Here is a 25,506-nt window from a genome sequence, read left to right as displayed (position 1 = left end):
GAAGGTGTTTACGAGAATTTTGCTTCTGCTGTTCTTCCTCTCTCCACTATACATCACCCCCAACTATATCTGTGTTGGGAGTCTAATGATCTAAAGCCAGATGTTTGAAACATAGATAATAAGACAGAAGGATGTTTATGCCTGGGGAAAACAGGGGTATATCTTTTTTTAACATATATATTTTCTCTTACTCATACGACTTCTGCCACTTTAAAGTGGGAAGTGTGTGTTCACTTTTAAAGAGAATAGCAGCTCTCCCATTGGGTATGCCTGCGAAACACTGTAAATCATTTATGTATGTCACTCTTCATACTTTAACCATTCTAATGTTATTTCATTCTGAGATCAAAGGATGTGCTGGGACAAAAAAATTTCACATTGCCAATTTAAAGAGGATCTGAGAAACACATGCATTCCCAGTTGTCACAGCATAACCCTTGGTTGTCTGAAAGTATGAGAGACTGAGTGGAGAGACAAATACAGGGGAAGAAAATAAGCCTCCTACACCTGATTTTCACTTTCCTTGAGTCAGATAGATGAAAACCATCCTGTGACATGTCTGTATCATATCTGATCTAGTTAAAGCTTTGAAGAGTTGATACTGTACTGTTAATGTTAACCTGACTGACAGAATCTTTCCTGGAGTTGACATGAGCAAATATATCAAGAAGAAGAAAAATTAATCACTCTGGTGAGCTTCATTAGTACCAGCATGGGAAAAAATGTGATTGCATCTCCCATGGTAACCAGGAATCAATTATACTGCTCCTATGAAGGGTTCTGCCTGAGGGGAGAATGGCTAAGAGTGAAGAAAGTTGATTTTGGGAGTGGAAAACTGTTGATCTGAAGTGAATTCAGGAGGGAATAATTAATGGGACAGATGGCTGAATCCTCTGTTCTTGAAATAAAAGTACATTTGCTCTGTAAACTCACCAAAGAGAGTGACACTGAGATTCTTCTGATTCACGTAACATTTCACCTAAGAGACCAGGATGAACTTGTGAGAACCTCTGGAAACAATGGAAGCTCATGGAAGAAGTTTGAGCCCACAACTTTTCTCAAACTGTCTGTATAGATCTGGTCACTGCTGTATTTGCAGAGTACCCAGAGCAAAACCACACTTCCCTGTAAGTCACCATTGGCTGCTACCGCAATGTACATCTTAATGTAGACCGATGACTTTGCACTCCATAGAGTACAATCTGATAGGGAATTCGGAAGGGGGGGCTCCCAATAACTTGTATGGCTTCTAGACAAGACCTATCTAGTGTTTTCTACCCAAAGCATTTCACAAAGGTACTGTTCTACGTGCTTCACAAAAAGGGGGCTCTGGGGCTGGAAAGCAAATTAATAGGAGACTGAAAAGAGAAAGTCTCATTTCCTGATACCCTGGGTAGTCGCTGGTCTGCTGGGCTTGGCACACCAATCATTTTCTCTTTCCTTATGTCCTACAGCATGTTCTCTTGTAGCTTCCAGAAGGCAGTGTTCCATGGTGGTGGGTGGTAATGGAGGCTCCACTGCAGTACAGGCTTTTTTCTTATTTGTTTCAAGATCCTGGTGAAATGCATTCCCATTATTTCGGCTCTATATCTTTAGTTCCCTCATCTGCAGCATCTTCTGAATTTCCCTTATTCTGAGGGAAACGTTTTTATTAAAGCCACAAATAAAACACATACCATGTCACTAGGCACTCATAGGAAAAACTGGAGACTAGCATATTACGTATGGGATGGATGACAAACTAATAGAGGCTGTAGCACAGACAGCAGTAGATGTGCAGTTGGGGGAACTACAGATGCTTGCTGGATGCAAAAGCAGTGAAAGATGATGACTCTCTACAAAAGTAAAAGCAGTCACATAAGAGCCATTTACCAAATAGTAAGAAGCGACATTTGTGAATGGTCATGCTTTTTAGTCTTAATGCCAGTTTTAGAGCTTTGTTGGGAGAGGAGAAAGAAGCTATAAATTGAAATTAATCTGATCATCAGTCAAAATGTTTTAAGTGAAAAGCAATATACAGGGGTCTGCCTGAATCATCAAGAAAATGTAATGGACTGGGTTTTCCTTTATGACTAAAGAGTTGTAATTCATGACTGCCAAGTGAGAAACAGCCTATTGTTCTTTGTTGAAAACTGGAAACAAAAAGGTAATGACATGTCTTAACCTTTTTATATTCTTGGGATATTAATGCTTAATATCATGTATTAGTTCAGCTACCCAGGGATCTCAGGACCTGCTGACTTTTTTAGCTTATAGAATGAATTGATTTAATTATCAATATTGAAAAAGGTCTTATTCTTGTCCTAAACAGTATGGAGGGTTCAGCGCACGGAAACAAGTACCCAGCACACACAACTGTGCAATCCTGTCTGTTTTAAGATTAGCTGAAAAGGCCCTATTTTTTTCCAGGTCTGGAGGAATCTCTGGATGCGACATCTTTGGGACAGTCAGTTTAAGCCCTAATTCTTCACTCTGTGACTGTGTTTCTAGGCTGAGGATCTGCTTTTCAATGTAGATATTTCCCAAATTTTCTTCTGCAGGTATTGCTAGCAGCAGCAGTTCACACACTGGTGAAGTAGAGGACTTCTTGCTCCACCAGGAAGTTTGCCAAACTTCTACCTTCTTGCTGTAAATTGGGTATTAATGCCTTGTCCCACACACAGAGTGAAGTCATATACCCACATGGAGAGTCTGAAGCAGTGTTTATTGACACATGCTCTAAAGAGAAAGCTGCATTGCTGTTGCACGCTTCTCTCTGCTAAACTGGTACTGGGTTTTCCACTCATGCCCGTGTGTAAGCCTGTGGTCTGGGCCCCACCAAGAAGGAGCTGTCTTCCACCACCTCTTGGTGAAACAGAGGGAAGAAAGGTTATGTGTCATCTGTTAGCTGAAGTGGCACCTCCCATACATTTTAGGCGTATGGGTGAATAAACTATGACTAATATTAATTCTGTTGTGTGATATCAGAGGTCACATAATTGCACTGAGAGCATTGTGAGTGAAGATATGTGCATCAAGTTATCTTGGTTATGTGTTGTAAAGCGTCAAGGGTGAGCCACATGTAGTACTGATTATTAACTGTGGTATTACCTGTAAACCAGGATTGTGAATGCTAATGAGCCTTCTTGTTGATCACGATAGAACTGACGTCTGATAGGAATCTGGATCAGGTTTCTTCTTTATCCATGCTACAAGAAGTTTTGGTCAGGAGAATGAAAACCTGCCTCTACTGCTGTTAAAGTTAATGAGAGGTCCAGAAGCATATCTGGAAAACTTCAATGAAAGACTATGTGAAGGCACCATTCATGAGAGTAGTGAGGTAGGATGAGATAAAGGAATTTAAAGGAGGGGACATCTTGTTACCTACTACAGAAAGAATTGTCTTCTGACTGATGTGGCACATGGCACAAATGTCACGGAGCAATAAATTGTTCTGGAAATGCAGAACAAGACCTTCTCTGAGAGGCTGGGCATGGACCTGTCCTACTTGCTTGGATGTTGCTAGTGTTTGCCAACAGATTGTGAGGTGGTTGACAAATACAGGATACAGTGAAGGGGGAACAGTAGCAAATGAAAAATGTGTTTGCCTTTGTGAAGTGATCAAAGACTCGTGAGGAAACCAAAGCAAGGGAATACTGCCAGGAATACTTGAAAAGCAGGTATTTGGTATTCATTGGTATTGACACATAAAAATGAAGATACTGGTTTTTTGGGTTTTCCACCATCAGGTAGTACTTCTTTCCCCTGCCTTTCCATCTTTTTAATATTAAAAGCGTTTTCTTCTTTTATATCCACGTTTAGCATTTACAAAAGGGAAGTCAGTATCTGCTTAGAGTGGCGAGGGAAGCACCTGCTTGAGGCTGAAATGTTGACATTTAGTATCTTTGCATGTGGTGTCCTTGCAGCTCTGTTGTATAATGCATACATGTTATGCTGGTAAATATTTCTTCACTCGCTTGTCCTGGAGACTAAAATTGTTTAGCTGTAGAACAGGGAGAATTAGCAATAGCAGTGCACTCTTCTGTTCCAGCAGTGATAAACATTTGACTGTCATTATGTTCAGCTTGGACTATTTTGTAAATATTCTGAGCTCTCCATGTGCGGGTTGTCATCACTCTAGTAATCTAGCTTCATCTTGCAAACTTTTATCCATAAAATTAAACTGACAGGCCTTAATGGGACAAAATGTGTGAGGAAAGGGTACCAACAAACATAGCTGAAGAAATGGGCCCTTAGAGAATGCTGTAGTATTTAGAATCTGAGATAATAAAGTATAGTGTGGCACAAATGTCTCACTAATAGATAGTAATGTGTTATGAAATCTAAAGCACCATTCTTGGAGTACTGGGCTACGTGATACAGAATTGTTCAGACGTACACTGGCAACAAACATATGCTTTTCAGATGGAGTCAAACTACATTTTGACAAACTTTAAGTATTTCAATTGTCATAGTTTTTCTTTAAAATTATATGTCAGGCAATGAGTATGAGGCAGCTGTCACATTCCTGATGGGAATAAAATCTCTCCATTTGTATTCAAAGCTTGCAGTGCCTGTCCTGGTACTATGAGAAGATACAAACACATCAGTCAAAAACATCTGTTACTTGTAGTGGATTAAAAAGGACCTGGTCTAAAAACACACCTTTCACAAGGTTAGATTTCAGCCTAATTTGAAAGTTTTTAAAACTCTCAAAGCTGAGGGTTTTGCTGAGGCTTAGGTTCATCCCTTACAAAAGGTACATAATTGAGGTTAAGTTTTCATGGCTAAGCTCTAAAGCATCCCAACAGCTTCATAAATCAGAATAGATTTGTTGCCTGCTGAAACCAGCTGAACGATAGACTCATTCGCAAGTGTGATCTTACATATTTGACATTTCAAGGATCAGAAGAGTCTAAGTTGACTGGATCAACTGTTTTACTACAAATAATTCAGCCGCCTGCACTAGAGGCCAGGGACAGTAGGTCTCTGTAGCGAGGCCTCATCTGCAGAGCGCTTTCCCTGAGGAAGCCCATCAGATCCCACAGGAGCTGTGTTCAAACTGGTAAATCACTCCATCCTGGGCCTTGCCATTGTTAGTCCTCGATCATTTCATCTGTCCCTTTGCACAGATGGGAGAGGGACTTATTGGGGGGGGGCTGGGGGAGCAGGATGGGAATGCCAGTGCCCATATGCTGGACATGGATCATTAAAGTCAGCATTAGCAGATTATGTAGGGCTCAGGTGTCTTCTTGGTGGAATACACCAAGTAAATTATTTATATAAATAAAAGAGTTATCCAAGACAATTAGCAGGCATAGAGCGAAGTGTGGTGTATGCTGGGCTGTCTCCCTCCGTAGGTTACAGAGCCAAACTCTTGTAAACAAGGGTGTAAGTGGGTCGTTGCTTATTTATTGGCCCTGCCAAATTAGAAATTGTACTTTTGGCTCAGTAGGAACAAATTGGTTGTGACTGCAATCATCCTTGCCACCCCTCCTCTAGTGTATTCCCTTGCATACTGATCCTTAGATGATGTAAATTAACACAGTTCCTCTGACAGCAATGCCTGTGCCTCTTCAGCTGTGCTGTTAGCATGGATATGCATGGATTAATGGCATCTGCACATCTTCTGCATGGTTGTCATTGTATATGGCAATGGGGAACAAGGATATCCTGGATTATGGGACCTTTGATATTCTTGTTTCTGAATGAAGAAGGGCTCATGTAAACCAGCTTTGGTGTCTTTGTACTATTCAGTGCACTCCCATCTGGAAAGGTTTACAGGCACAAATGCCTGGAGGCAACTTGCGTCCTTGAGCAGGATAGTTACGCAGAGATGGGGCTGCACATGTGGTAAGCAGCCCTGTGTGTGCTGAGGAGTGCTGGCAACTACGCTGTATGAACAGCTGCCTGGAATCAGCTCAGGACCAACTCTGAACCTGAGCTGGCTCCAGGCAGAGCAACATGGCATGTCTGCGCTGCACTCTACATGTTCACAGGTGTATTGCTACGTGAACATAACCATACTGCTTCCACACCTGCACGAGATCTGCATGCAGTTAGGGCCACATAAACACAATTTGGTGCCTGAAATAATAAGCCATATTTGACATAAACTGCCTCAGTGGGCTCTGCATCCTCTACACAGTCTCTATTTCCATATGCACAGGGGTCTGTTACATGCTTTTGAAGCACTAAATCTGTGTCTACATTAGATAATTGCACAAGTGCAATCATAGCAGTCAATGTGTGGCTACGTAACCACAGTCTGCTCAGCTTTCAAATGTGGAAGAGGCCTTTAGAGACATGTATTTAGTTTTATTTTTGCTGCTGTTCTCCCTGATGTCATGGTGAAGACTTAGGCTGGAAGTAGAAGGCTCTTCTGTTTGGGAGAGGGAAGGGGATAAAGAACAGCTGCTTCCAAGAGCCGCTTTTAGAAGTCCACTTTAAAGCAAAACTTTTTCAAAGCACACTTCAGCCTTTTTCCTCTGTGAGATGAGTGCTTTACCCCCTGTGCATCATATGTGAGCAAAATGGATGTATTTTCTTCTGGCAGAAAGGTAGTTGTTTTCTTTGAGGTTTTTGTGTCCTGTGTGCATTTAACTGCCATGTGGAATGACGTGAAAGGGGCTTTTCTGAGTCTGTCTCTTGTCTCAGTCAAAGGGCTGCTAGAGTTTTAGGCTGCCTGTATTATCGTAGCAGTGATTTTATGTCACTAAAGAACAAGCTATTAGCACAACCTTGCCATTGGGGTTTGTCACACTTTGTGTGTCAGTGTGTACATGTGCTTTTTTGCTAAGTCTCATCTCTCCCAGCCTATAGTCTGGTCATTTAAAGCGAAGTTCGCAAACAGCATAATAATGCTGGAAATCACAAAAGAGCGAGCTAATGGCTGCAGCTACTATTGTAAACCTGATTTCCACAGGCTCAGCAGGGCTTGGCATAGCAGGGGCAAGTTCAGTAAAAGAGGCGCTGCTGCTGCAGCTGCGCCTGAGCAGTTGGATTTTTGTTCTCAGCCTCGAACAGAAGCTGGGCTGCAGAAGTTCCTGACCGCCTCCTGCAACGCGCTGAGTGGCCTTGGCCCCAGCGGGAGCCTGACATGCTTACAGCTTCCCTGAATTAAATGGAGGGTGTCGGTATACAGGAGGTCAGTAGAAGCTCAGGCTCCAGGTGAGCACTGAGGAAGTTTCGGGGGGAGATACTCTGTGGTTTGCCCTCTAAGAGACGACATCACAGCCCCAAAGAAAGTAGAGGAGAATGGAAGCATTCATTTGATGCCTAACTCTGTGCTTCTACGAGAGCTGAAGCAATCCTCCTTGTAAGTGAGAGGTAGCCTATGCCAGCTCAAAATTGATAGTGTCCCCCTTATGGCTCCTTTCAAGCCTGTGATTTTCCTAATGGAGGAAGAACATAAGGCCTTGTACTCCATATGTTTTCTCTACTCTTTAAGTTCTGAGTGTATACTGCCGGTGTCCACCCAGTAATTCTCTTTTTTGCATGTAATCTCCCTTGACACTTTCTATTTGCTGTCAGAGCCGGGTCTGAGTTCAGGCTCCCAGTACCTTCAAGGAAGACACAGAGTGGACCATGGAAGGACTAAGCAGTTTTCCTTTATCCTCTCCTGTCCCTCTTGTCCCGTGTTATTGCCATATGCTCCATGTCATGTGAGAGAAGAGGGCCTGTGCAGTCCCAATGTATACACATCTCCTCCCTAAAATAATATTTAAGGTGTGTGGAAGCACCTGTGACACTGAGACTGAAAATGGAGGCTCAGGTCATCCCCAGTAATGTCTTGGGTTTCTGTGCAAATACAGTGCTTTATTCTTGTAGATATGCTGACTGTGCTGTGACATTGTGCATGTTGAAGAAGCAGATTTTGTTGAGACATTTTGGCAGCCAGAAGCCAGCGCTCCATGGGCTTCTGTTTATAAGGATTAGGATGTGCTGGTGGCTTTCCTTTCCCCTTTTCTGGTCCGCATAGCATTCAAAATGTAATGCAGTGCATTTGTGTATCAGACGTACCAAGGGGTGCCATCTAGCACCCTTGTTAGGTGATTTAAGCCCATAGTGTTGTAGTCTACCTATATAAAAAAAAAAAGAAGTTTATGCAGTTGTTTTGTGTATCTTATAAGTTTAGAGCCTTCTCTCCCCATCAGGCAAATTTGAAATTATCTTAAAGATAATTAAGTACTTATAAACTGGCATCAGGGAAGAGAAAATCTATCCAAATGCTGCCCATACTGTGGGAAACAAGAGGAAAACTTGGCAATTATATAGCTAACTAATCTGTTATCACATACACACTGCCCTGCCAATATGCATGCATGTATCTACAGATAACCCACAGCATATGGCATTTCTTTCCTAGTGGGTATGGTGTGGGGGACATGTGATGCTCAGGTTATTGCAGTAGAGGAGAAGGAACCCCAAACAGAAGGTGCAAACCTGTAGGAAGTAGGTAAGGATGTTTACATATTTAAAAGACAATTTTTTCTGTGAAAATGCTATAGTTGTTCTATAGTGAGGATGTGAATTACACAGCAGAACCTGCATGTGGATCTTATGGTCCATGTTGTGTATTACTTGGATACCTCACACCTTTATGCATTTGGTCACACGTTTTGCCCTTCCTTGCATTGCTGGTGTGAGCATTATCCTTCTAACACATTGATACCTAGAAGTGCAGTCTGCATTATTTAAAAACATTAAAATTGCAAAATATAAATACTTTTAGAACTCTGTCCTTATGTGACTTTCTCAGGGTCTCACAGGAAGTCTTCTGTAGGGGAAGAACTGAAGCTGATTCTGCTGAGTTGCAGGGGAACATTTACATGTGCCAAAAGCAAGGGCTGCATTTGCCAGCGCAGAGCCAAGGAGGCCGGCAGGGGTTTCCTTTGGTTGGTGGCTGAGCACTACCAGATCAGTCTTGCATAACAAAACCTGCCCCGTTGCCCAGTTCATGCCAGAGCCTCCTTAACACAGTTGCTCCTCATGCAGAAAATGAACAACAGTTACCCAACACTGCTAGCAATACATCCTCCTACCTGCAGGTAGCAAGCTGGAATAAAGGCATCGCTCCACGTCTGAAGGACTTCTTACACTGTGAGGCATTGACTCATTTCCACAGAGAACTGAGTGCTTTCAGTTCTAATTAAAGTCAAGTCAACCATCACTGAATCAGAGTTTTAGTCCTTGTAGTAAGAGGGCAAGTTGAGGTAGGGCAGTGTGTGGTGGTGGGGAAGGGAGTGGAGAGTTGTTGCATTTAATTCATAAAGTATTTTTGAACTTTCATTGAAAAGACAGGTAAAAGTTTTTGGAGGGAGGAGGAATGACTTTTTAGAAAGCCCTTTTTTTTTGCTCTAAAATCTTTTTCTTTTTTTTTTTCTTGTGAAAATTTGAAAATATTTAAAGGAAACCAAACAGCTTTACAAAAATATATCTATGCTGAAAACAAAAAAAAGAAAGTTCGATAAAAAAACTTCTACCAGCTCCCACTAACTAATTACATTTAATATTTATTCTTAATTTAAAAATCTCATCGTTCAAACACTTTAAAAAGTTTTAGAATTTCCTCTCTGAATGTTTTTTTTTGTCTGACGGTACTAATGTGATCAAATCAGTTCAGCTCAGCTTCAATTAAGAAGATGAATGTATTGAGACTCCCAACAAGGCTGTCTGTCAGTAGCACGGGATTATATGATCCTGCCATTTGGCTCTGTGTTTGCTCTTGGTGAGGCTGATAATTTCATCACCCTCCCTGAAGTTGCGTTTCATTCTCCATAAATTCTTTAGTGCCTCTTTAAGCCTCTCGTATTGGAGCACTTTGTCTTCTGAAATGTCCTAGTTTGATCTGTCATTATGGTGGCATGTCACATTCAGTTACTGTATGTGTCTCACTAGATGCAATGTAATGCTGGCTGCCAACATAACTAATTGTGAGTGAGTCTTGCTCGTGAGGCAGTTTGCTGAAAAATGCAGCTGAGAATACTGTTTTCAGCGTATCTGCTCTTTGAACTGTCTTGGCATCAATGAAACGCTTCATTATAGAGAGACATAATAGAACCATGGGCTGTGTCCAGGCTGGGAAACTTCTGCCCAAACTCCCCACTGTTGCTACCCTTGGTTCGGCTCTGCCGGTGATAGCAACTAGGGAGATAAATGAATAGACTGTTGGTTCCCAAAGCTTTCGGAATGACACAGTTGTGGCTGCCACAACCTTCTGCTCTGTTCACGTTTGCCCTCTTCAAGCCACTGTCCCCCTTCTGCTGTCTAAAAAGGCTACTGCTGCCTTCTTATCTCCCATGGTCCTTCCCCTCCCGCATGCCTTGCTCTGTGGCCCCCATGATGCTGCCGGTGCTTTTTCTCCCACTCTGCTGCTGGTGCTGGCCAGTGCTGCTGCTGGGACTAAGTGGACAAGCCCAGCAGAGCATGTTCAGCTTGATTTGATGCCTTGCCTACAGCCCTAGTGTGCTTCGTCAGCTGGGAATTGGTGATGTGAACACAGCTCCGCTTGCAGCTTCCAGCACAGACATTTCATCCTGTGCCAAGCATGTCAGTGTGACACCCAAATTTAGCATGCCAGTCAGTGTTGCTTCCCCTGATACAGCTCAGGCAGACAGAGTGGGAAATTGTGGCAAAAATACTCTATTATGTTCAAAGAGAGATTGATAGTACCGTTAATAATATTTGCTATTGCTAGCAAATAACTCCTCTGTATAGAGAGGCTAGCATTGCCTGTTACAACCATCTGTCCCTTCTTTGTCTCTCTCCCATGCTATCTTTGCTTTTTTCTGTAACATTTATTTATTTGAAACACTTTTGCCTTATTGGTTCCCCAGGCTTATGAAAGTGGAGCTCTGTCTCCAAAGAGAATAAATTACACCTTGCTGTAACCCTGCTGTATAGCATAAAAGCCTTGCAGTTTTAAATCTTAACTTTCTGAGCCCACCTTTGGTAGTCTGAACCATTGTGAGTGACGTACAGGTAGTTTAAATGATACAAACCATGCCTGATGTAGATCTTGCTCATGTGATCAGTCCTCTCATTTCTTCCCAAGAGTGGCATCATAAGCAGTGTGGCCACTTGAAGTATCATCCTTACCATCTGAAACAGCAGTACATGAAATTAAGGTGGTTGTTCGCAGGTGGTCTTCCAAGGCAGGTCGTACTGCTAGCTCCACCACTTCTGACACTGTGAGTATGCTCATTTCCCCCCTCCTTGCCCCCAGCCCCATACCTTGGGATTATATACAGTAATACACTTTGGATTCCCTTTGTGCCTAGTTTCTCAGCCTGTAGAGTGCTTTTGAAATACATTTGGGAGAGCATTTTGTCTGCAACTGTGGATGATAAAAAGAAACAATTTCTAATGGAAATGAAAAATCTTGCCTTATCATTCCCCTATCTTCTCAGGGTCTGCAGCCTAAAGAGAAACATTAAATACGCAATGCTGTGAGAAAACTGGAAGAGCTACAGTTATGTAGTTCATTTCATATTTTAAGGATATTCTCTGCCCTTTTAACACCTACATGTGAGGCTGTTAAACAAACAAAATCCAGGAGAAGCTGAGGTTTAGAGAAAACTAAGACCTATCATGAACTTCAGCTATACATACTCCTGTGCTTCCTATGCATGTGTGTATTCCTTTCCCTTCACTCTCTTCCTCCTGGAATGCAAGAGTGCTTTTACTTGTTAAGACTTAATTTTTTAAATATTCTTTGGCCCTGAGCACATAGAAATGAATCTGAAAGGGAAGCATGAAGCTTTGAAAAGGGCTTCCTTGAATTTCTGTTACACTAGCTACTAGAATGGCTTTTGTCAGGAACTTATTACTAAGTACAGACCTGCCTGGGAACTGAGACTTCAATTTGTTTTAGAGTATATACGAACCACCATGCTCAGTATTGTATATCTGGTTATGGTTTTATGCGACTATCATTGTCATTTCTGAGTCCTTTCTATGTAAAAGAAAACCAGCAAAGTCACTAAGTACTTGCAAGAGAGGAGAACCACTAGTTGGAAGGAGTTTCGAGCAAGCACATTTTGACCCTGAAGCCATGCAGTTTTAAAAATAGTCTTTCTTGAGTCTTCCAGAAGATGCAACAATAGCTGTGAGGATCAGACTCTAATGGTTTAACTTCCTGTATGTGCCTACACACCAATAAGCTACTTGTTATATCAGTAGTGATAATTCTCAAGGTGATGGGCATTCGCTGCTCTAATCTTGGTCTGCTTTCGCTATCAAAGTGGGTTGACAGCTGTGTGCATGTGTGCTGTGAGTGTGAGCTGAATTCAAAACACACTGTACAATATTACCTGATTTTCAAGGGCGAAGCTGAAGCTAGATCTTCTCCCAGTTTTGATTTTCACTTAGAAGAAGAAAAACAAAAAGAGAAAAATTAGGCGTGGGGGTAATCAGACAGTTGAGCTTTGTTACTGCATTATTTATTTTCATTAAAAGTGTAATACTAACTGCAAATAGCTTTGGAAATGTTTAATTACCTCTTTCATTAAAGGTGTTGTTTGACACGCAAATGAAGGAACAACCAAAGTGACATGAAATACAATTAACAACTTTTAGAAATAAACAGGCTTCAGGCTTGGGGACCTTGGGTGACCTTGACTTTTAACATCAGTATGGTCTTAGATCAGCAAAAGCCTATTATGACATTACAGCCTTTTAAAATGTTAATAGATTAGGTTGTTCTATTCACTTAGGTTTTGTGATTTGTTTAAAGGTTGTTCTTGTTGGTATGGTTTGAGAATTATTAGGTGGAAAAGCCTTGGGCGTGACAGGTGTGATGGAAAGGCATATGATAAGGAGAAGGTTTTGCTGTGAGTATTTGTTTTCCTCTTTTAGGTGGAATGGCTGTGGTTAAAGGTGGGTGAGTAACATTTAAAAAAGAAAGGTTTCCAAATATCCGTTCACATACATTTACTTTACAGAATGCCTGACCCCTTTTCCCTTATGACTGCAGATTTATTTCCTAAAAAGCTTTAGTTCCCGGGAAGGAAAGTGTTAGAGATACTCCTGCCAACATACATCCATCTGTGAATGCTGGTGTGAATATTTATATGTTCGAATCAGAACATGGGGAGGGCTGCTTGTGGCCTGGGAGTCATTCAGTCAGGAAGCAGATGGCTTCGTGGCTGCAACAAGCACACGATGCAAGTTACTGGGACCAGTCATGAATGCTTTCTGAGCAATACTCATGATAAATAGTGAATGCATTGTGCAGTCTGGAGGAGAAGTATGTTTTTACAAATGATTTTTTCAGTATCTCTGCATTTGTAAATTATACTGTTTCATTAAATCAGTTGCACTGTTGTTACATAAATGGAAAGGCAACCATGTTTTTTGAATTCCTAGCCAGGTGTCAGTCAGGTCTGATGCAGCAACATAGCCAACTCCACATGTGTAATTTTTGTTGAGAACTCAGTAGTACACACTTTAGAATTACAAGAAAATAAAAAAAATCGTTTTGGCCTGTATTTAATGGCAACACTGGTAGATTATTCCAGCCATTTTACTAGTTGACTTGTCTTGTGTTCCTGTCTCAGGGACCAGAAATTCAGTTTTCACTGAGAAATGCTGCCTCAAATGTGGGACTTGTTCTGTTCTGGCATGTCTTTGTTACCAGTTATGGCAGACTTGACTTTGCTGTTATCAAGGCTTCACTTGCATTAAATATTTTGCATCGTTCACCTGCATTGTGTTATGTTTTAACCTCTCTGGGTTTGGACAGCCCCATACATATTTCTAGGAACCTTTTAGGTCCACAATAATAATAAAAATGTTAGTTATTAAAATATTACTTGTGTATTATTATACTTTTGCTGGAGACTAAGCATAGTATTTTTAGATCTAATATCAGAATAGAGAGTAGACAGAGTTGCCTTTGTTTAAATACATTCATAGGAGAAAATCAGTTCCCTCATCTGCTGGATCAGCATTGGTGTTCCCAGATCTTAAAATGCAGGCATGTCCTTCAAATAAAATATTGTTTTCTTTGTAGGTGGTCATGAAACTCCATGCACCTTTCACAAATTGAAATTGCATAAACATAAAATTACTGTAAAGGAAGAATTGGGCTAAAGGTGGTATTTTTAGTGTGTATTTTGACCACCGTGATTGTATTTTCTCATCTAATAATAATGATGGTGAGTGGAGCTCACTTCCCTTAAGCTGATCTCCATCATTCATTCATCCATAAATTGAGTTTGAATGCAGATTGAGTTCTAGGTGGAGAATTATTTCACACAGCTTTTCCCCTTTTGATCTTTTATTCAGTTGTGCTAGTGGGATGCCCTGCCTCCATTTCCAAGGTTTTTCCTTCATCTTTTTGAATAAAGCATTGAAGAAGGCTTTAATACTTTCTTTCAACATAAAAATGTTTTTCTTAACCTTTATAATACCTGTTAAGTTTAAGATCAAGGGAACTAATGCTCTGTTTGCAATATTGTATACATAAGGAGTGAAACTTTTCTCTGTTTCCTCCAGACAGGCTTGGGGCCTGTATTGCTGGGGCGGGGGTAGGTGAAAAGAACACACTTGCAAGCCCACTGAAGCAGCCTTCTCCTTCTCCTATCAACGTCATCATCACTTCTAGAAAAACAACCGCTCTTGTAGTTTTCCCAGTGTAAAAGATTGTGTTCACTGGATCTACCCAGGATTGAGGGCACTAGCTCTTCCCTTAGGATGCCTGTTATGTGTCATGCACAGAAAACATTGGAATATTCTCCAAATGATTCTGGTCATACCTCAGTCCTCAAGTCCTTCAGTGAATCTTACCCCAGAGTCAAGCAGGGCAATAAACTGCATTATAAACTGTTGTGTCAAGAGTAGCTATGTTGATATTCTCCTTCTACCTCCTCTCAGGAGAGGGGCAAAAATTGCCTCCATGAAGAGGCTCACTCATGCTGGGGAAGAATGCCATGAAGTACTTAAGATTTTTGTGCATTCAAAATGTTTTGCAGATTGCAGAATCCCCAATGATGATCTGGGAAGGGCTTTGTCACTTCAATTTTGCTCTGACATGATTTGGCCAGGGTTACTCTGTAAAACTGTAACAGAACTGAGACTAGAAAGCTAGATACCTGAGTTCTCACCAGGCAATGTAGGAGGGACCTCAGTATTTTCCGGGCAGCTGTAGTGATGCTTTTCATAGAATCATAGAATCATTTAGGTTGGAAAAGACCTTCAAGATCATCGAGTCCAACCATCATCCATGCCCTCTAAACCATGTTCTGGAGTGCCTTGTTGTTGTGGTTTAACCCCAGCCAGCAACTAAGCACCATGCAGCCGCTCACTCACCCCCTCCCCACCCAGTGGGATGGGGCAGAAAATCAGGAAAAGAAGTAAAACTCGTGGGTTGAGATAAGAGTGGTTTAATAGAACAGGAAAGAAGAAACTAATAATGATAATGATGACACTAATAAAATGACAACAGCAATAATAAAAGGATTGGAATGTACAAATGATGTGCAGTGCAATTGCTCACCATCCGCCGACTGACACCCAGTTAGTGCCCAAGCGGTGATTTCTCCCTGCCCCCACTCCCCCCAGTTTATATACTGGGCATGACATCACATGGTCTGGAATACCCCTTTGGCCAGTTTGGGTCAGCTGCCCTGGCTGTGTCCCCTCCCAACTTCATGTGCCCCTCCAGCTTTCTCGCTGGCTGGGCACGAAAAGCTGAAAAATCCTTGACTTAGTCTAAACACTACTTAGCAACAACTGAGAACATCAGTGTGTTATCAACATTCTTCACATACTGAACTCAAAACATAGCACTGTACCAGCTACTAGGAAGACAGTTAACTCTATCCCAGCTGAAACCAGGACACTTGTCTAAGCGCTTTTTGAATACCTCCAGGGCTGGCGACTCAACCACTTCCCTGGGCAGCCTATTCCAATGTCTGACAACCCTCGCAGTAAAGAAATTTTTCCTAATATCCAACCTAAACCTCCTGTGCCGCAACTTGAGGCCAATTCCTCTTGTCCTATCACTAGTTACTTAGTAGAAGAGACCAGTACCCACCTCACTACAACACCCTTCAGGCAGTTGTAGAGAGCGATAATAAGGTCTCCCCTCAGCCTCCTTTTCTCCACACTAAACAGCCCCAGTTCCCTCAGTTTTGTGTTGCCCTGAGCTGGCTGCACTAGAACAGAAAGGTTGTTATTACTGTCACATACTTCCTATCAAAAAGTCCTTGGTTTATCATCTAGCAGTGGTTTGTCTGTCAAGTTTAGTTTTACGTTGTCTGTTCTCAGCTTCTTGATCCTCTGATGACTTTAAGATATGTATCACACAGAAATTATACCCCTCTTTGTGGAAATTTTATATTCCTTCACCTTCCACCTATGGCTGTGATCTTGCACCATTGAGCAATCTACAGAACAGGAGCTCCTTGTCTACACTTTTAATTATCCTGGCTGATGAAACAGGATCCCATTATTTAATGACTTTTTTTTTTTCCTCCCTTTGGTGAATTACAGTCACCAGTATTTTAGGAGGCACCCTTCTTTCCCTTTAGGACTCCCAAATTCCTGGTCTGAAGAGCTGTAGTCCCACAACCATAACTACTTTACTTTAGCAATTTTTGTATTGGTGTTCCAAGTAATTTGGTTAATAAGCAACAATTGGTATAAAGCACTGAAGACCGATTTCCATGGTACAATGCTGTGCAATTTATCATAGGAACAGCTATGAAGTGACTGTACTGATTGGCAAGCAACATTGCTTTGTCCCAAAAGAGGCATAATCCAGAGGTCTGGATACCAAACCAGACCTGCATTCTAAATGTCATATCTTACACAGCCATACATGAAAATTACATTGGTTAGGAATACACCAACAGTCCTTGATTGTGTCCCAGTTAGAGTGAGTGATTTTTTTCTTGAGGGTACAGTTTCAGACTTTCTGAATTGGTTATATACAGCATACTTCTGTCCAGTCCCAAGCTGAAAGTTTTGTCTGTAACCATAAAGCCTATCTTTCTTAAGTAAAATAATGATTTCTTCATGCAATCAGGAAATGATGGATTAGCAGTTCAATATGCTATGCCGATCATCTGATGAATTGTGCAGTAATATCATTCCCAAATTACCCATTTGCTTGGAACATAACTTTAGTTACTGTGTTACCAAGGAAGACATCACTTTTCTTCCTCTTCTTTTATTCAAGCTAAAACTCAAGAGGAGTGTTGGGAAATTTGTTTTGCCTAAGTTGATGTATTCGGTCTGGCTGGGTGGGAGATAACTTTCTTCATAGTAGCCCATATGGTGCTGTGTTTAGGATTTGTAGCTAAAACAGTGTTGATAACCCACCAGTGTTTTGGCTATTGCTAAACAGTGTTTGCACAGTGTCACAGCTTGCTTTTTCCCACTTTAACCCCTCTGCCAGTGAGTAGGCTGGGGGTTGGGAGGGGACACAGCAGGACAGCTGACCTGAATTGACTAAAAGGATATCCCACACCATATAACATCATGGTCAGCAATAAAACCTGGGGTAGAGCAAGAAGAAGGTGGGGGCTTTTTCTTCGAAGGTGGCCATTGCTTGGAGACTGGCTGGACATCAGTCTGCTTGTGGGAGGCGGTGAGTGATTGCCTTTTCATTGCTTGTTTATTTCTTCTTTCCTTCAACTATTAAAATGTCTTTTTCTCAACCCATGAGTTTTCTGGCTTTTGTTCTTCCTATTTTGTCCCCCATCCCAACAAGCAGGATGAGGTGAGTTAGAGGCTGTGTGGGTGCTTGGCTTCTGGCCAGGGTCAATCCACCACAGTTGAAAAATTTTAATCCTCCTCTACATGAGAAACTGCCAGCATCACTCTCCAAGATGCTCAGCCTGGCTCTCTGGTCAGGCCTGTTCCTTACCCTACTTTTCCCATGGCAGGCCAGCCTGATGCTTGTCCTATCTCTTCATCTTTCTGATGGCAAAATCCTGTTCTGCTTCCAGTTTTGAGGAGAGCTGAATGAGCCCTCCATTTACTAGCTACAATGAAATTAGCATTTGCCTAGCTGAATTGGTTGTGGAGTCCTTGAACAAAAGTTTTTAAGGAACAGAATGTGACTTGTGATAGTATAAAGAATAAATTATTGTTGAGTACTGTGGGGATGTGGTGGTTCCTGATTGGCACATTAGAAGGGCTATAGGCTAGAACTTGATAGCAGTACTCCAGCTATATACCATCTGCATTTCTTTCAATGACAAAAATAATCACTGTTTTTCTGCACTGCTGTCAAAATGCTGAGCCAACATGCCGATCTGGGAGTGTGATCTGGAGTTCTGGTCTGGCTACATCAGCTATGCTTTTCAGCCAATTCCAGCAGCAGATTCTGTAATATTGGTGAGGTTTGATCCAGGAAAAGCACAGATGTTGCAGTATGTTGCAAGTACTTTGGCAATTTGAAAGACTCAGTCCAGTCCTTGGGCCCTTTTCTATTTGTCTTACATGACACTCATGGCACAGAGCAGAAGCAAAAGTAGGCAATCCAGCGAAAGCAGGGATTTTCCTAATAGAAGCATCCATACAGTTGGTCAGAGCCACTACTAGCTCTGAATATTTACTCTTCTAACATTTGCACTACCAGAGAGAAAGGATATTCAGCTGCAATAGTGGATCCTTGAACGCAGAGACAACTGGTTATAACTGAGGTTAAGGTTCTTAGGGGTCAACAGAGATTTATTAGCATCCTCTTTGCTCACTTTTTTCTCTCAAATGTACTGACAAGCCACTTCTAGTTCTCATTGACTCTGAGATGACCTGGTCCGATTTGCTCTGACAGCCATTACAGAAGTAGCCTTAGAATCCTATGTTGCTATTTCAGGGTGAGATTAATGTATAGACTTTACTTTTCAAGGAGGAGATCAGTCAGTTGAAGATACCTCAGGTTGTCTCGTGTAAGTCTTACCCTACATTTGTGGGTTGGGTTTTTTTGTTTTGTTTTGTTTTGTTTTTTTTTTTACTGAGAATCAACAGTTATACATAGATGGCTAAAACACCATTTTATCAGAACTGCTTTAGCAGTGAGGCAAAGAAACTGATGGAGTTGTTCCAACAGCTAGCCAAACCAGTTAACTGCATTCCATAAGCTTTACATTAACATTGGAAAGCTTACTGTTGTGCTTTCTTACGAGACATGCATATGAGGGCAGAAGAATGACTAGGGGGTAGCCATAAATCCACCTGTTGCTCTAGTCTTAGTGGTATTAGACCATAGAGAAAGCATCAGTCTTTTCCCTTGCACTTTATTTGTGCTGGGCCATGTTGGTATGTGGCATCAGTTTTATATGGAAAATCCATTAAACATATCAGTTACTGTGAGTAGCTGCAGAGAGACATAATTTTTGGATCATCCAGGAATATAAAGACCATAGTAAAGAATGCGTGATACAAAGTGGTACTGAATGATGATGTTAATACAACTAATCCATCATGAAAATAACATGCAAAATTCTGCTGTAACAAACCTTTCTGAAGTCAGTGCAAGAGAAAACACGTCTTGCCAAATGCAAATGCCTCATTCAGACCTGACATTCAGCAGTTACAATGAGGTACAGTTCATAATTTCTGCTTGTGTTGCTCTGTGGAATTTGTGTGTGTTGATCTTGACCTTGGATTTGCAGATAAGCTTGAGAATGGTCAAAATATTTAGTGCACAGAAATGGAAGACTCTTTCAGCAATGCCTTTCTTCAAATGTATGCATGATTTAAAAAATAAACTCGGAACTTTTAAGTTTACCTGTTACAGGCAGAGAGATGATTCTTACAAGCCTTTTGCAAGAAACACACTACAATGAAACACAGGGAAAATGCTTTTATGGGAAGACAATACTGTTTTCATTTTTGACAATTAAATAAAAAAAAAATCATCCACTTGTGTCCCTTGCATCAGCCTGTGACTACGCAGCTTTCTGCAACAACATTGGTGCTGGTGATATCATATCTCTAGCTCCATCATTTATCTTGGTCTCCAGTGACTCCTCCGTGCTCTCCAGAACCTGGCCACCAAATGTTTGGATAGAGAAAAATGGACAGCTTTCCATAACCAAATGTGTGATTTTTCATTCACACCTTCCATAAAATCACATAGTTTGGGGCTCCACTATGTCTTTTCCCCCTTGCATCCTATTTCCTAAGTCTCGAGTGCCTTAGGAAATAATTTCAACACTCTTCTGTAATCCTAGCATACTATTCCTTCAATTTGTCTCAAGTATTCCAATTTTGTATTTTTATAGTGCAGTCTATAATTTGGGCTTAGCATTTTTTTTTATGTTGTACAGAATAATGTGTCAGTACAGCACTACAAGAGAGCTCTGTAATTACTTTAGGGATCAGTGAAGGATGACCAAGCATGTTTATACATGCTTCCTCTTCAGCAATAGGAGAATCATGAAGGTGTAGATAACAGCCTGCATGCTTAAAGCAACATTCACACTCAATTGAAATAGTACTGAATGTTACTTAAGATGGCAACATGCAGAGGTACCTACTGGACTTGAAATTTGTCATAATGTTTTGTTGCATTTTCAGCAAAATTTCTCAACTTGTGATTTTACTGTACTCTAAAATTTTGTTCTATGTGTTCTATGACAATTTTAGATTCTGACCTGTGCTACCTTTTTTCAGGTAAGCTCCATGGAAGAGTCAGGTCCAGTACTGCTTGATGCAGCTGCCAGAGGCAGGAAACAAAGTTTCTTCAAGACCACTATGAGACTCAGCTGATTCTGCTTCATATACAAGGTATACTTCCTTATGCTACCTTCTCTAACAAATAACAGCATGTACATTAAAAAAACCCCAACATTACACAAACCTTTTCTCTATAGAGCAGATGAGGAAGAGCTAACCATTTATAAAACAGAATTAATATTTTATTTAGCTTAATATACTAATGGAAAGCCTTTCCTTGCTACTGTGGTGGGAAGAGAGAAGAAGTGGTGACTGTTTGCTAAAGGGGCTCTTTGACACTCACTCACTTTGTGGTTGGTTGGCATTGTGCATTTTAGGTTAGACAAGCCAGCAGGTTTGTCTTTGGGAAATTTAGGAATTGCTGACATACATGCTGTGTCTATACTATTTTTTAAGGGCAGCTCCAAGGTCTCCAGGCTAGCTTCACTGATAGAGTTCAGTGCAAGAATGACTGGAGCACACCCAAGAGAGCAGGTGCCTGAGCGTGTATTAGCTCATCTGCAGGCACGCTTGCACAGGCTGTGCACATATGGGCAGGACATGGAGCATGCAATGCCCACAACCTGTTCTGAACTTTCTATTTCACTGTGCTAGAGGTGTAGACGTGCTGCCTCTGCTTTTGTGCCAAGAACACCAGGAGAGGGCCAACAAAGGAAAAGGTCTTGGAGTACTGTGGAACAGCCTTCCCAGTGCAGACAGCACAGGCTGGGGTGTTTCATTTGCCCCGGTCCTGATTCTGGAAATACTGGGCTAGCTTCTTCAAGATGCCACATCTCCTCTATCCACTCTGCCAAATCTAAGAGGTCAAATAGCAAGAACGTCCAGTAAGCTGAAGATTCCCCTGGGGCTACTGCACATGGTGGGGAGCAGACCAAAGTGGAGCCATTTCTAGGGTGGGGGAATCATAAAGAACTGCTTTGTATTCTCCCAAATGGAGCTGAAGCCAGAGCTTATTAACTGCAGCTGGAAAACTGATTCAGAATAGTAACATGTCCTTTAGTAAAAGCATATGATATCTGTGTTAGAACCAGGTCTCATCCTTCTCTTTTAATGCCTCCAGACTGTTGTGATTAGATTGAAGTACATTATCCCATAGACACTAATTTCCCTGGGTCTACATAAAGACACATCTTTTTTTAATAGTTTTAAGTGTCCTTATTACATATCCCCCTGGCACTGAACCCTGCAGGCCTTCTGTTCAACTACAGAGGTTGCTTCTCGGGCCTCCCAAACTGTCTGCAGTTTGCTGGCAGGTTTCACCTAGTTATACCCTCTGGGGACAACAGGATGGTACATTAAAGAAACAGGCTTAGCAAAAGAAACACCCACACAATTAAAGTGTAAAATATGACAGATCTATATTAAGCATCAGTTTTTTGAGTGAAGTCTGACTCTGGTCTTGTCCTTGGGTTTGGTTTAAATCCCCAGGAAAGACTGTGTGTCTCCATGTTGCCCTCTGGCAACAAATGGACTCCTTTCAGCTGAAGAATTTCCCTTTGTTAAACAGTCTTTGTCACTGGTCACGTGGAGAGAACTGCTGTTTTAACTAATATTATCTCAGCCTGAGTATTTAAGCCCTCACCCATGGTATGTTTTTGCAGATTATGTCCAAAGCCATACACACATTCTGTTGGTGGAAGGCCCATTGCTTCCTTCAGCAGTCCAGGTGAGGGATTCTTGATCATTTGATCTCGTGTTTCTGGACACCCCTGCCAGTGTCTAAGTCCTCCTACCAAATGGATGAGTTAATTTCAAAAAATTTCTTTCTTTTTTTTTTTTTTTTTTTTTCTGAAAAGGTACAGATAGCATTCACAGAGACACATGAAATTCACAGGAACTGTACAAAAACAGTTCGCAAACTACTGCAGTCTGCAAATAAAATTCTTACGGTACTTAGTTGCTGGATGCTCATTTGATGCACTCATTGCTCTGCTGGGGATGTAAAGCAGCTTTGCTTTTGTTATCTAATGTTATGGTGACAGAGATGAGCCTGCTTCTGTAGGCTTCTGCCCTAGAACTTCAGCCTGGTTGCCTTATTCACCTTGCACACATCTGTGCTTAACCCTGAGACTTCAGAGATGCACCCACAGCTTCCCCTGCCATAGTAGGCTGCAGTTTGCTGGAAAGTACTGAGAGAACTTTCTTGAATTTCCTGGGCACAATCCTTCAGGACAATACTGCAACTCTGGTAGTATGCAACTGGGTGTTGCCTGCATTCCCTCCTGTACGGCGTTTGGGTTACTAGCAGAATGAATTACACTCGCTTGAATTGTTAGCCTCTTGGCTTCTTTGCTGCCACCAACTTGGCTTTAAAACATTGTCAGGCTTTAAGAAAAGGGCTGTTTGTTTGGGTGGGATCCATTCCTGAGACGACAGTTCAGTTATGTTAACTTTGCTATAAAGACAGGCCTAAGGAGGTAGATTTTTCCTACTTCCCTTAAAGTCTTTTTGTACAGATACTGTCTGTCCTCTTAAGGAGGAAAACTAGAGAGATAGTGTTAAGAACACTCATGCTAGAAATGAAAGGTGGAGAAGAGTGATCTTAAATCATAAATGCAAGGGTCTGTGTGGTAGACTTTGTGGTGTGGAGGACATGGTAAAAAGACACTGGCATTCTGACTGTGAAGATTCAGTTTCCACTGCAGATTTGATTAAATTGTAAATCTTTCTGTTGTGGTAGATGGATTCTGCAGAAAATTTCCATACTGGCTGATGGGATAATGGATTGCTTCGAAACCACAACTTTCTTTGGAAACACAAGCCTGACTTTACTATTTTTTCTCTAGCTATCAAGAGCTTAAGACATTGATTTGTCTGCTCAGGCTGATTACCAGAACGAAAAGATAGCCTAAATTCTTTATGGCTCTGTCTAAACAAAAGTAGCCTGACCTAATAACATGTTTCCTCCTTTGTCTGCATGCTAACTCTAGAATTACATTGTTTTTCTGTGCTTAGCCCCAGGATGTGAAAATTGTCTCCCTTCCCATGTGTTTGCTTGAGCAAAATACAACTTGACAAATCTCTTCCTTGTTTAGAAATTCTAAGACCTGAAGTTTAAATATATTTCCCAAGAGGAGGATTTCTTGTGCCTTCCTTTCTACTGTCTTTCTACCTGTCCCTTCCCTGTCTTGATGTTTAAAGGGAGCTTATGCATTTTAATATTTTCCAAGTCATGCAGAGATAAAAAAAAGGGGAGGAACATGCAGCCGTGGCAAACCTCAGAGCTGCTGAAGTTATGTGGAAGGCAAACAGATGTAAAGCCTGGTCTTACCACCAAAGGCCCTAGGGAAGCTGGAGAGCCATGTGAGGAAAGGGCTATGGTGTTTGCTTCTGATGGAATTTGGTGATGTGCCTGTCCAGGGCGGGTTGTCCAGGAAGCAGAGGAAAGTATTCATCTGTCTAATGTTGCCATGAGGTGAAGCAGTGCTATTTCTGTTTTACAGATGACAAACTTGAAGACAAATGGAGGTCTACACAAAGGCTAACTGTAGTCACTGAACACCAAAAAAAATGGGCTCCTTTGTCTGGAGAAGCCTCTCTGTTTCCACAAGCTATAGGAAAAACAAAGATTTGCTTAACTATGGCCAACCTTTTGTGAATCTCCTCTACTTTCACCCTCTCCCAAAGAGTGACTTTTTCTAGGTCATGCAGAAATTATTAAATAGTACCTTGGAGCAAGGAAAGTCTCCCATTTCTTACAATTGCCAGGCTAGCATGCTGGCCACTTGACCATCTTTCCTGACTTTTGTTCGGCCACATGTAATCATTAAATAAAGTTTTCCTGTAGATATTTATGTAGAGTGCCTGTGGTACTTCAACAGAAGCAACTGGCAGTAAAGTCTCTCTCAAATCACTCTGTTACCACTGACTCCAGACTTCTTTAGGTAGTAGCTGATAAAGTTCAAAACATTAATTTCCACCAATAAACAGGAACTGGAAGCCTGGGGAGTTAATAGGGCTTTTTCATCTCAGCCTAACTCTCTGATCTAATTTCAGATAGCAGGAAATATGCCAACTTTAGCCGCTAATTAGAGTTACTCTTTGGAGATTATTTGTAGCAGACCTCCAAGCTTCTTATAACAAAAATGCACTGACAGTCCTGCCAGCATAAATATGTTAGGTGTTTGTAGTGTAGAGGCCATTTGAATTATGCAATGAATTGTTACAAAGAACTTTAAAATATATCAAACTTCACAAACAGTAATTTTATCTGGAAACCATGGTTCTGTATTTCCTCAGAAACAGTGAGTATGGCAACATTGCTGGTTTTGTCTCTTTTCTTGCAAGTGCTAAAAGCTTTTAAATAATAAAGGATGGGGTGATATTGGTGATTCCATTTTATTTTTCATTTGTTCTTTGATCCTGTTTTCAAGAGTGCTCTTGGTACCATGTTCTGCTGAACTCTGGTTATATTCACTGGGATTCAGGCCTCTACTCCACCCTAGAATACCTCTTGCTCTCAGAGAAAATAAGGTACTCTTTCATCGTGACAAGGGATTCTGTCCATAATCCTCTATTCTCAGAGAACTCACTACCCTCACAGTGGGCTTCAGCTTTCTCATGAAGTCGTGCCTCCCAGTGTAGCTGTGTTTTTTACTATTCAGCAGAAGAAAAAGATACAGAATCTTACCCAGAGTAATGAAGAATATCAGTAAGTGTGTGGTGGCAGAGGTGTGATTATAAGATTCCTTTTATTAATGTATTTTCCTCTTGTAGCACTCATATTTTATGCTTCTACCTCACCTTTCATTCAAGGTTGAGCTCTTTTATGTTCAATTTCTGTAACGTCTAGGCAATAGTGGCCACAAAGCAGTTTATAAAATGAACCAAGCC

General features: G+C 41.3%; 1 long non-coding RNA gene across 1 annotated transcript in view; it reads left to right on the top strand.

Moving 5' to 3' along the window:
* LOC142033783 (uncharacterized) overlaps positions 1-22,769 on the top strand; it is a 45,224-nt gene extending 22,455 nt beyond the window's left edge. Inside the window, exons 2-3 of the long non-coding RNA XR_012651331.1 lie at positions 20,611-20,724; positions 22,275-22,769. This is a non-coding gene — a long non-coding RNA (uncharacterized LOC142033783). The remainder of the gene's footprint in view (positions 1-20,610; positions 20,725-22,274) is intronic.
* Positions 22,770-25,506: the final 2,737 nt, after the last annotated feature.

This window comes from Buteo buteo, chromosome 8, assembly GCF_964188355.1.
Source record: "Buteo buteo chromosome 8, bButBut1.hap1.1, whole genome shotgun sequence".
NCBI lineage: Eukaryota > Metazoa > Chordata > Aves > Accipitriformes > Accipitridae > Buteo > Buteo buteo.
The sequence above is the reverse complement of the archived record's forward strand: the minus strand, read 5'-3'. Positions and strand labels throughout refer to the sequence as shown.